The 10,805-nt window shown below is 43.6% G+C and overlaps 1 long non-coding RNA gene across 1 annotated transcript in view; it reads left to right on the top strand.

Moving 5' to 3' along the window:
* The window catches only part of LOC102386946, a 37,210-nt gene extending 27,318 nt beyond the window's left edge, over nt 1-9,892 (top strand). The window contains exon 3 of the long non-coding RNA XR_324653.3: nt 9,843-9,892. This is a non-coding gene — a long non-coding RNA (uncharacterized LOC102386946). The remainder of the gene's footprint in view (nt 1-9,842) is intronic.
* Nucleotides 9,893-10,805: the final 913 nt, after the last annotated feature.

The raw sequence follows: 10,805 nt of genomic DNA on the forward strand, positions 1-10,805 counted from the left end.
GACTCTTCCCGGGCTCAGGGGCCTCTAATAGTGCAGCAGTGGGCTGGGTTGCATCTTGGGCAAAAAAAAAGATTCAGGCAACCTATGTACTTGTAGCAAGCTGTTAATTGTCATCCAAAGGATTGGATAGAGGTCACAACATATTCTTGAAGGAGTTCTAGTCTCATGTCTGCTCCTCCCTTTGCTAGCTATGTTCAGTTTAACAGAACATAGCTGAACAGGTTTTGGGAAATAAATGTTTTTAGTCTCTCCTTTTTTATTGCCTGGAAAATAGCAAGAGACTTTCAAAGCAACAGCAAATCCTGTTAAAAAAAGAAAAGTAAATTAAAGAAACATTTCTTGTCTCAGATCCAGCCCTTTTTACTTGAACTTTCCATCATGGCACATAAAGCTTTTGTATATTTTGGCACTTGGAGAAAAGTAGTTTTTTTCCTCCTCTTTTTTTTTTTTAACAGACCAGGAGCTCTTGCTGAGCTGCAAAACATAGTCCTGCCCAAACACAGAAAGTGCAAAAAATGGAGCAAGAAAGCAGCATTAAATTCTGTAGACAATCAAGTTTATTCTGTGTACAGCAGCTAGTTTCTCGAGCTCTCAGCAGAAGTAAAACTTTACTAGTGTTCTGGGAAGGTATAAAAAGATCAGATATGCCCACAAGAAAATCCACTGCAAACTGCTTGGAAAAGGATCTATTTATCAATTTCTGAAAAAAAATTCTGTACATGGGGATGCAACTAAGCTGATGGGCACCAAACTAACATGCCTTAAGCATTCAACATACAATTAGGGTCCTGGGTTTTTGTGATGAAAGATGTGCGTTTGATCAGGAAGCTACCTCTTGGTTTCTCTGTACTTGTGAACTGTTCAGTCAGGAGCTTTGACTCGATAAGATTTTGTTACCTTACCATGCTTGATTGCACTGGTGTAGGTTTCCATAGTGTAGCCAGGGAATCTTAAAGCTCCCGTCACCATTGTATTGAGAGTACATAGAACGCATTATTTTAAATTGTTGTGTTTGTATTCCCATTGCTGTAGTACCTGCCATCAACCCCTTGCTAGGTCATAGGAATGGAGTAGAGGAAGACTGTGATGTGCGCATCATATGTGCAGTTGGTTGCAAAAAGCCCCTGTCTGGGTTCATCTGGGGTGAGGTTTCTCCTGGCTGAAAAACTGGGCTTCTAAAGCAGATAGTTTTTTTTAAAAATATTTTCCAAATAATGACATTGTCATTAAATTAGGGGCCAAATCAGCCTTGATAATCTGCAGTTGTAAGAGCCTTAATAAGAAGCTCTTGCAGAATTGAGTAGAATGATGAGGTGTGGACAGACCATCTCTTCCTTGTTGGTCTAGAGGAAGCTAATGCAGTCACCAGTGCTTTGGCATCCCAGTGGGAAGATGATGATGACCAGGAATTTAGAATGAAGGGTAATGTCCCTGCAAAGGGAACAGGGACTTATTAAAGCTAAGTGAATAGGGAAGGCGGCACAGGTCCTTTTTCAAGGGGCTTGAACAAGTCCCTTTTCTAAGGAGCACAGAGGACTTACCTGGCTGCTTTCAGGCTCCTTCATTAGATTCTTGCACACTCTAAATATGTTATATGTAGTTCTCTGGGTATAGAAAACATTGCTGTTTTCATGAGACAGTGCTTTTAATCAAGTACAACCTTTACCTTCCAAGAGAGCATCCTGGAGCCTGTCTCTTGTCTCCTCCTTTTCCTTTGCTTCTCTCTAACTCCTTCCTCAGAGGCTCTTGCCTGTAGCGAGGAGAGCTTGATTTGGCTCCCTCTGGAGCTCATTAGCACCATTCCTTCAGTTGGGCCATGGGACTAACAAGGGAAAGGTGTGGTGCTTGCCTTCCTCCCAGGGCTCAACATGCTGCCTGCATAGTAAGCCAGATTTGGATGTCTTGCACAGCAGAGCATTAGGTAGCCAGCATTCTTCCATGGCAAACGTACCATGGTGTCTCCTATTGATTATGTCCTGGAATATTTAAGAGGCCACAAATGTAGCTCAGCAGTCCTACTGGAACAAGTCCTGTGTTAACATCACTCTTCAGAAGTTGCGCTGCTAGCACTAATTAATCTGTAGCCCGTCCCTGTGAAGTGTTTAACGCTATAGCCATTGTATTGGTGGGGAGTTGGACTAGATGATCTCTGAAGGTCTATTCCGGCTCTACTTTTCTATGATTCAACGGGAAAACTGGATGTATCTACACATGTACTTTAATGCACCTTAGCCTATTTTAATATGCATTAAAGAATCACAAAAAACCCTTGTTTGTTCTTTTGCTAATGCGCTTTAAAATAGGCTAAAGCACATCTTTCTAACACTTCACAATGGAGGTACTAGATTTAATGCACAGTACCTAAAGCACATTAATGTATGTGCAGATGTGCCCACTGAGGCCAAGGAGGAAGTAAAATTCTTTTTCAGTCACTATTGCAGCTGGGTATCGGGATGCCTGGATTGTAACTACTAAAAACAATTACATTTACACACTGAAAGAATAATCCACCTATTTGCTTAATTTAGACAGTCAGACAAACCTTTTTCCAATGGTCTTGACACCTCAGGTGAATATATTTTAACTGATGCATCTCCTCTTTAGGCAGCAAAAGGCTGTGGGGGGGAGGAGGGAGACTGGCTGCTGATAAAGCCATTCAGTTGCAGGAATTATGTTTTCTGTCATTGTCAAAGAAAAAGATCACCACGTGCATTTGTTCTTTTAGCAAGTGGTATCAGCTGGAGGGCCCTTCCTTACTCTGTTACAGCTGAATATATAATTCCTGTGTCTGTCACAGTTGAAAGATCCTAGAGAGAACAGCAACACTTTCATTGACTTCAGTGGGATTGGCCGTGGGATTGGCCATGTGGTACCCTTCCACATCTATGATTATATCACTGTGGACCTAACTGATATATTGGTATCTAAAGGACATTCTCAACTACTCTCACTGAATCGGCCATTCCTATAACTGGTGCTAAGAAAAATCCTTTGTTTTTTGTTCTGGAGAATAAAAGTTGGACTCTCCGAGCATGAGGTTTGTTCTGAAGTGTGTAAGAGCTGAGGCCTCTTGCTTTCAGGTGCAAATGGTTCATTAAAGCCTTTCTTAGAGTGTGGTGATAAGAGGGATTGCTCTTCACTGATGAGACATCCTGTGTTTTTGTCCTTAGAAGAACACAGCTTTCTTTCCTGGATTTAATAATTCACAATGTATCATTTCAAATTGGTGAGCCTGTTAGCAAGTGATTCAAATCAACTTCTGCAACTATCTGCAATTGCGGGCACTTGGAGAAGTGCAATTATGCCCCTGAGAGACCTGAATAAGTAAAATATGGATATATTATTGTACCCTATTTAATCTCAAGAAATCCCATCCAAATAAATTCTGAATTGACCAGATGTACATAACAGAACCCATAAAAGGAAAGTCAGGGCTCTTCTTTAAGCAAAGGTGTCCAGACCAAGTATACAATTTAAGTTCTACCTTCTGACTCCCCCTAAGATGTTCCCTTAGTATCCATGAGCAGGAATGGGGAATATATTCAGGGCTTTGAAGGGGAGTTAGGGGAATAGAGGATGGTCGTTTCCTCTTTGATGAAGATGAAAGGGAAACCCTGAGTTGTTCCATACAGGGCTGAGATAAAAGACGAAATGCCCAGATTTCTCAAGGGTTGATGTTTAGTGCAGAAGTTTCAGGGACTTGTGCTTCACAACCTGGTGCAGGAGCTGTTACCTTAATTAGGAGTAGGTGGGAATTTTTCAGACATGATGATCATTGTGAAGAGGTGATTTGTTGAACATTAGATTTTTTTTCAGGCAAAGGTTGTTTTTTTTGATGGAATTTTGGCTGTGGAAGGTTTTTTTGCATCCAAAATAGGGTGCTGGCAGTGGGGAGAGACGAGCACATTCTTCTCCTCCAAATTGACCTCCTTCAGAATAGATTTGTGCTCAGGACTCTCACCTGAGATGTTGTAGACCTAGGCTCATTCAGAGTAAGGACTTGAACCTGGATTTCCTAAGAAAGTGTGCTGAATATTGACTGTTCAGGTCAGTCAGTCACCCATTCTCTTGCTCTCTGGCTGGCTGTCTGTGTGTCTCTGTCTCTCTCTCTCCAGTTTTGCAGGCACATTCAGAAAAGTCTGTTTTCTCTCAAGATAGATAGAATGGGGAAAACCTTTGAAACCTCAAAATGGTTTTCCTGTTTAGCTCTAATACTCATGCATTATTGTGACTTCAAAAAGTAATAAAAAACTTGCAGTCAGAACTGACCTTGGGAAGATGGTTACTAAGCCTTTGGGTGTCTCTCCTATTTATTCTTCCTAACAAGTGCAACTTTCAGGAGAGGTACAGCTGTTTTTCATACCACATAGGACATCTTATTCTCTTTACAGAGACAGTGGGGCACAAGCAGCCAAAAAAAAAAAAGGCTGCACAGCCATTTGAAAGGTAAAGCCTGCCATTTCATAAGCTAAGCGCAGAGTAAGTTTGCCTAGCATGTGGATGGAAGCCCTCTTAAGGACAGCACCATGCTGTGGATTAGGGTAGCATGTGCATGTGGATACCTGCATAGCTCTGTGTGGGGCAGGCAGCAGACCTGGGAGGGGACAGGCAGCAGAGATAGCAGGAAGGAGAAAGCAGAGCAGCAGATCCGGCATGGAGCACAGGGTGGGAAGCAGAAAGCAAAGCAGCAAATTGGGCAGGGGAAGGGGATCAGAATGGCCATTAGAGAGGGGGTGGGCTAATTTGTTGCAAGCCTGCCAAAAAGATTGGTCCCCCATTACTGTGGATGATTTAGCAGATGGTGTGCTTTCTTCTAATTTGGTACTGAACTAGTGCCCCGAAAGTCCAGCTCATTAGGGTGTAATACTTCGGGTATTTCTATGAGTGGAGATGCGAGGTTAGCCCCTGGCCTCCTGTCTGACTTTCATTTTGACATAATGGTGGTGTTGGGTATAAGAAAAATGTGAGGGGCAAGGGTTTCTTTATTGGACCTACTGTATACCTGGGAGGGATATAGGCAAGCTTTGGGGTACCAAGTACCCATTCTGTTCAAGTAAAATAAACCCTTCTCTTTCAACTAGATAAATGGGTTTTCTTTCCTTCCTGGCAGAAAACTGTGGTGCAGTGTTTATGCTCAGTTAAACAACTGGTGTGTTTCACTGTATGGAAAAAATCTGCCCTCCATCTCCTTCCCCTACCTCATGGTGTGCTCGGCAACTCTGTTAATGTTAAGCCACTTGAGAGGTTTGGATGGGAGACCCGATAGAAATGTGAGGGATTAATAAATGTCATGGAGCTCTAAAACTGGCCTCATTTAATGAGCTCCACTTGACTGCCAAAGTAGATGCAGAAAGAGAATAAGGGCTCCATTTAAGTAAAAAGTGAGTTTTCTCATTGTGGTGCTTTTATGGCACTCCTTGTTCTGGAGCCAAAGTTTGAAGAGGGGAGCAGGGTGGGCACTGCTCTCTTAGGGACAAGGGCTCTGCTGCATAGGGTAAGAAACCATTGCCTAGCGCGTGTGCACACATACACACACATGCGCGCACACGTGCAGAAAAAGTTTAATTTTGGTGATGTGAGACTGATGATACTGAGCATATTCAGAATAGAGTTATATGTACACACGGGGGAGAATCCCCAAGGCAGAGCCGTGGTTACCTGCTTGGATGCCTGTGCATGTTAAGTCTGATCTGGGTTAACATATTAAGAACATAGACTTCTGAAAAGCAAATTTCTTGCCTGCCTGTAATCAAATGATGTCTACAGAAAGGAGGGAGGGAGGAAAGAAAAATTACAGTGACATTCTTATCCATACTGCTCACCTCCGCGCTGCTCATCTACATCACAGACAAGGCCACCCTTCCCACCCATAGATCTGCCTTGCAGTCATATTTTAGCCTTCGTTTGTGTTCGAAAACCAGTTCTGTACTTCTAAGGACTACAGTATTTAACGTTTTCTCTTCATAAACCCCAAAAGCTTGGGGTCTCAAGAGGGCCACAGCTCAGGCTTTTTTGTGCCCTTGCTCTTGTGAGTGTGCACTGTTGTACTTGAACATCTATCTAATTGGCCTACAGGCAAAGTCAGGCAATTAAATGTTTTCAGGGTCATAAAAGCCTGTGCTTTATATGCAAGTGAAAGGATTGGAGACTTCTGGAAAATCCAGGCTGGAAGAAATGTTTAGAAATTCTCTCCTTTTTAAAGGAACATGTTTTTTGCAGAACATTTCTGTGGGTTCACAAACTCTATGGGGCACCAAACACTTGCAGGAGATGTCCAGTATGACAATAAAATGGTTTGGCACAAATGTTTGGCCAACAAGAGGTCCGCACCATAGGGAAATATATTCTTCTAAGGTGGAGTGATTATCTGTTTATTAGCTACTCCAGTGCTGTTACTTTCTGTAAATGCATAATATTCAGTGAGGTGATGGTTGCATCTCTTCACGAAGGAAAAGTCTTTTCGAATCCACTATCATTGGAGGTCTCGCTTATAGAGACCAGCTTCAGCAATAGCACCCGAGGGGAAAAGGCCAGTTATTTGACTGGCTTCTCAAGGCTAACGTGCATAAATCACAGCAGGTTGCAGTTACTGTTATCATCCTTCATTGTGAAAATAAGGCTGCTAGACACTACAGACCTCAGCATGTGCTTTTCTACTCTGACATGAACAAAAGCTGCTTGGATTAAGCTGGAAGTTTATTTGTCCCCGGTCACTACATCTGTGTATTGGGGATGAGGGTGACAAACTCAGAAAGACTTTTATCTACTGAGACTGGTAGTCTCTTGAACTATGAGTAGCTGTGCCTGACGTGGTAGGTCTTTGTGTATAAACGATTGCCGTGCTGCACAACACAGACCTATGTGTTGTGTGGGTGTTTTGGGTTTTATTTTTGTTTTGCCTTTTCTCTCCTAAATGTGTAAATCTCCTCCTGTATAGTCCATCAAGTGCTCTGCAGTATCTGATCGTATATGACTGATGGGCCTGCGCTGCACGTCACACGCAGTGTTGCCAAGAACCACTTTTCAGAGCTTGCCGAGCCAGTCATAACACACTGCACGCCTGTTAAGAGTTTATCGTTTGTGTACCTAACACCCTCGGAGTACCAGAGTGCAGTTTATCCAAACAGAAAAGAATTGAGATGAATGAATGCAGGAATGACTTTTGGCCAGGAAATGGTTTAATTTTAATTAGTGGGAAGGGGGCGAGAGGGAAACGTGGACTGTTTCTTCTCTCTCAAAAGACAAGACTAATGAGTTTACAGCTATGGGCTTTGACCTGGGAGCATCCCGCGTAATGCTAGAGCTGAGATGTTTTGATTTGTTAAAAGTGCGATGTTAGACCCGATAACCTTGCATTTGAAATGGAGAAACAGGGGGAGCCATCTGACTGGAGAGGGCTCCGTTTCGTCTTTGTTTGTTTTATTTCCCTTCCCTTTCTCTTTCAGAGAGACAGAAGTTCAGACAGCTGCTGAACTCATTTGTGCAGGCCTCATCTATTTGCCAAAAGATTAGTCAATTATTATAGTTTTCCCACACTAGGAAAAAAACCCCCCAACCTTATAAGCTTTTGCCTTTCCATAGATTATAGGAAATAAATGATGGATCTAATTGTTCTCCTCTCCACCAGCAAAAGGGGATTCCCAGTTGAGCTAGAAACCAGAGGACTGGACTTGATGGCCCAAGAGACTCATTAGCTCTGGGGGCCCAGTGAGTTGAGTAGAGCAGGGAAGGTCAGGACGGTCCTTCTCCCCTTCTCTTTACAGCCAGAAGGGAGTGGAGGTGTTGGAAACACCAAGTAAAGCCTTCTTTCATCACACTCCCCCTCATACCAAGGGAGAGCCTTTCATCTAAGTGTATAGCTCTGGCTGTACTCTGGTCCATTACCATCCTCACAACCCTTCCCAGCATTTTGCTGGTTAAGTGAACCGGGCAGCGGGCCATTGTGCTCATCTGAAAGGGGAGAGAAGGTTTAAGAGGGTCTGGTTTATAGCATGAAAGGGTTGGAAGAGACCTGACCAAAACCATTTCAAGTCCCTTCATAGATATAAGAAGATATTGGGGAAGAAGGAGGAAAAATCTATTGGCTGAAAATCTGACATCTACTTCTAAGAATGTACCTGCCAACTTATTTATAGATCCCCAAGCCCAGCCCAGATGTAAATGGTTAAATCCAGAGACAAGAAACAAGACAATCTGTTTAAGCCAACATAGAAATATCAGAGCTGTAATCAGGCAGGTATTCCCCAGTTGCAAATATCCATACTCGCTCGACTATTATGGAGATCATTTGCCTTTGCAGGCTATTGACAGTGCTCATGGACATTGCTCTGATAACTGTAGTTAAGCGTTGGTAGTCACAGGAGAGAACAAAACCTACAGGATTTAATTCAGTTTTGTGGGGGGGCGTTGTTTGTAGAGAGTAAAATGTCAAGTGAAAGTTTCAACAGATTGCAGTTTTGAAACCGGTCAGATCAGTGGCCTGCTTCAACGAAGCCTCGTCAAAGCAGTCTTTTACAATGAGGGGGATGTGTTGTAATGCAGGGAGAAATTATTTCCCTCATTGCAAATATCTGTTCTCAGATTTTAACCTGTTTGAGGGTCTTGGTTACTTAATCTCTGCCCTTGTTACAACATAAGTGACCGGGAGCCTTGCTAACTTTAAGAACTGAGAACAGATGTTGCCAATGTTACCACCTGTGCTTGATTCTTTAGGTAGAAGTGGGAATACCGAAATTGGCTTGGCCATTCAAGGAACTGCATAGGCAAAGAAGTCACTTTTCAGGGAGACCTTTGAAGTTTGTGTATAAATTAAAGTTACCTGGAGCTCAGGTATGTTCTGTTCTGGGGTGGTTTGATTTACCTCCAAATTTAAACCTTAACCTCAGTTATCACCTATCTGATTTAATCCATTTGATCAGCGGGTCAGGCCAGAGGACTGCTTAGCCTGCTACTGGTTTCTGACCTCACTGGTGGCACATATCTTGGATGGTGCAGAGCAAAAGGAAGGGGAAAGCTCCATATGCAGAATGTACCCAGGCAGTGGTACGGTATTGAGGAGTCACGTGACAAAAGCTCTTTTTTTTCCCCCCGCTCCATCCAATGAACTCACTGGATTACCTCACACAGCAAGGCAACGCCAAAAATGTGCCTCTGCACTCACTAATGAATTGGTTTAATTGTCTGCCAAACCTGAGAGCGGCCAAAACTAACAAATTAAAGTTTACGATCCTGTGGTCTCATTTACAAGGGGATAATACAGAAACTGTTTATTTTGTGAGATGTTTGAGTGAGCAGAGAGAAAATTACAGTCACTATATAATAATAAAAAAAATACTTTTAATGGGGAACATTGATGGTGATTTTGCTCCATTAAGTTGCTGTATTGTTTCAGGCTGTCTGGCTGCCGACTCAGCAGGACAGCGGGGTGTTGATCCCCAGAGGGGGAGACTGGTTTTGTAGCTACAAGGGCGCGCACGCAGCCATTTCACACTGTAGAAGGAGAGCTTAAATGTCTAAATGGAGGTATCGTGCCCGTGTCTGTGGAAGGATCCACAGCTCTCAAGGCCATTGAACATACTGGAGGGGATCGACTGGGGCTTTCTTGCATCAGGAGCTACAAGAAGGGGGTCTGGCTTGCTCTGCCATGGTCAGGAGATGGGACATGGGGACAGCGGTGCTGTCAGGATGTGTGAAGGGAGGGGGGGGTCTCAACCTGTGTTCATGGGGACAGTGCTTGCCAAGCTGCTCATTTACAGCAGTGCCTGAGTTACCTTCCCATGGAGACCAGTTTTGTTCAGCTCTACAGTTTACAGCCCTGAGGAAATGCCACTTTTTTCCTACAGGAGGTAATCCTGAAAATATGTATAGCCCAGGAGATAGTTCAGCTACACCGGTGTACCTGCATAAAATACTCGTCCTGAGACGATGGATAACCATTGTTTTCCTCCGACCCCAAGGAAGGATCCCGTATCAAGACCATCCAGACCAATTTCCCTTCCAAGGAAAGATTTCTGTTTCTTCTGGTTATAATCCTCATACAGGTTCCTGCCTTCTCAGAGGTCTTCTGAGTTGAACCAAAATTGCAGCCAATCTGAACAACATACGGTTCTGAATAATGAAATGAAAAATCATCCCCAAATCTGGTTGTTTTTTTTCTGTCTAGCAACTGGATTTGTGTTGGCTTTGCATACAAAAGAGCTTTCCTTTAATTTTTATTTTAAATGATCCTGCTGTCAACCGCAAAGCTGGGAAATGTCCTCTAGGAATTGGCGCTCCAGCTGTATCTCACTCCGCTTGTAATCCTTGTGACATTTGTCAGGATGCCACTCACCAGCACAGTGACACACATCCCTGGGGGCTGCTGAGGGAGATCTGAGCCCTTTCCTGTCATCGACTTGAAATACTCTGTAAAAACAAAAGTCTCAACTAGAAAAGTAGAACCAAGTAGCTTTGTTTGAAGAGTGAGCCCTGTCAGACTCACCAGCGTAATTAGTGCACCCAACATGTCATCCCGCCCTACTCCTTGAGAGGCAAAGTAAATGGGACTGACATGTGGGTTGAGGGGTTACCTAACCCCTCTTCTCTGGGCTAGGTAATCATTGAGGTACTGCATAGTTTATGCCCACGTGACCTTCTCAGATTGAAAGGAGTCAGTGTGGAGTAGGGCATGTGCACATAGCCCAAGGCCCAGATCCTCAAAGGGACTTGGACACATCCATAGGTGCCTGTCATGTGTCCTTAGAGCTGCAGCTTAGCTGCTGCCTAACTGGATGCTGGTTGGCAGGGGCATAAGCACTGGTGCTGCC

Source organism: Alligator sinensis, unplaced genomic scaffold (genome assembly GCF_000455745.1).
Source record: "Alligator sinensis unplaced genomic scaffold, ASM45574v1 scaffold748_1, whole genome shotgun sequence".
In the NCBI taxonomy this organism is placed as follows: Eukaryota; Metazoa; Chordata; order Crocodylia; family Alligatoridae; genus Alligator; species Alligator sinensis.